We start from the raw sequence: 1304 nt of genomic DNA on the forward strand, positions 1-1304 counted from the left end.
AATATATATTACCTGTGAGTCTCGATTAAGTTCACCCCAACAATCATCTAAAAGTTAATAAAAATACATCAATACTATTTCATTATAAATGCATTAATAAATTTTATAGAAGAAAAATGAATAGAAATGCAACAATAACAATGATAATATAAACTATACAAAATGTTGTCCAAATAATTAATTAGTTCAAATAAATATTTTAACTTTAATTTTTTAAATCATTATCAATTGTTTTGAACATATCTAAAAAATGTGATAGAAAATTACAATAAAATCATATTAAAGATGATTACTTTTTAGTTTTTCTAATGTGCATAGGTAAAACCATCTTGCACCATGCATGAGTTTATCTTCTACCATTAATCATTAAGTCTCGTAATATCTCATTTGGCCGAATCATTAAACTTATTAATCCAATAGTCGATAAAAGTTTTGTGTATGATGCAGAGCTTGTCTCACTTGTGTAACATAACATTTGTCTACTTCTAATATATCATTTAATAACTATTATCTACTAATCATCTTTGATTTTAAATTCAAAGAGTAATGTTTATAAAGTTAAAGTACAATTTAATCTTAATTTAATATATTAAATATTAATATATTAAATGCTCATGCGCAAAGCGCGGGCTAATATCTAGTTAACTATAGTGTAGTACATTGTTTTATTGGTACAATTATGATTCCTTTTAAAGTTGTTTGGTATTTTTATTTATGTTTAGGTTTTTTTTTATCAATTTATTTATATTTAGGTTGAATTACATTTTTTGTCTCCCTATTTTATCTCATTCATGAAATTAGCTCCATATTTCATTTACAATGTGTCATATTTTTAATTTTAAATGATGTGTCAAATAACCTAAAGATATAGATGGCAAATTTAATGCCATTATTTCATTATGTTGAATTAAAAAAAAAATTACAACATTTAAAAATAAACATTTTATTATAAAACACAAGTTACAAAATTACAAAAATCAGAATTGAATCAAAAAATACCCAAGTTAGAAAGTCATGAACCCTAGACACATTTCTTGTAATTTATCCGGTGAATAATTATGTCAGTAGCCAAAGCGATGAGATGAATTGATATTGGGATGTAGACGGTAGACTTAATGTTCCACATAAAATTTACCAAATTGATTAAAAGTTTGGGATATAGAAACATCAAACGTTTTGTGATACCAACATCTCAAGTACTCGTTTGCACATGGACTAAGATCTCTCAACACATATGCTAATGTAGTAAATTTGCAAAAGATATCAAAAGGTACAAGGTATTTGAAGTCTTTGTGGAGCACAAT

This window comes from Cicer arietinum, chromosome 8, assembly GCF_000331145.2.
Source record: "Cicer arietinum cultivar CDC Frontier isolate Library 1 chromosome 8, Cicar.CDCFrontier_v2.0, whole genome shotgun sequence".
Taxonomy (NCBI): Eukaryota; Viridiplantae; Streptophyta; class Magnoliopsida; order Fabales; family Fabaceae; genus Cicer; species Cicer arietinum.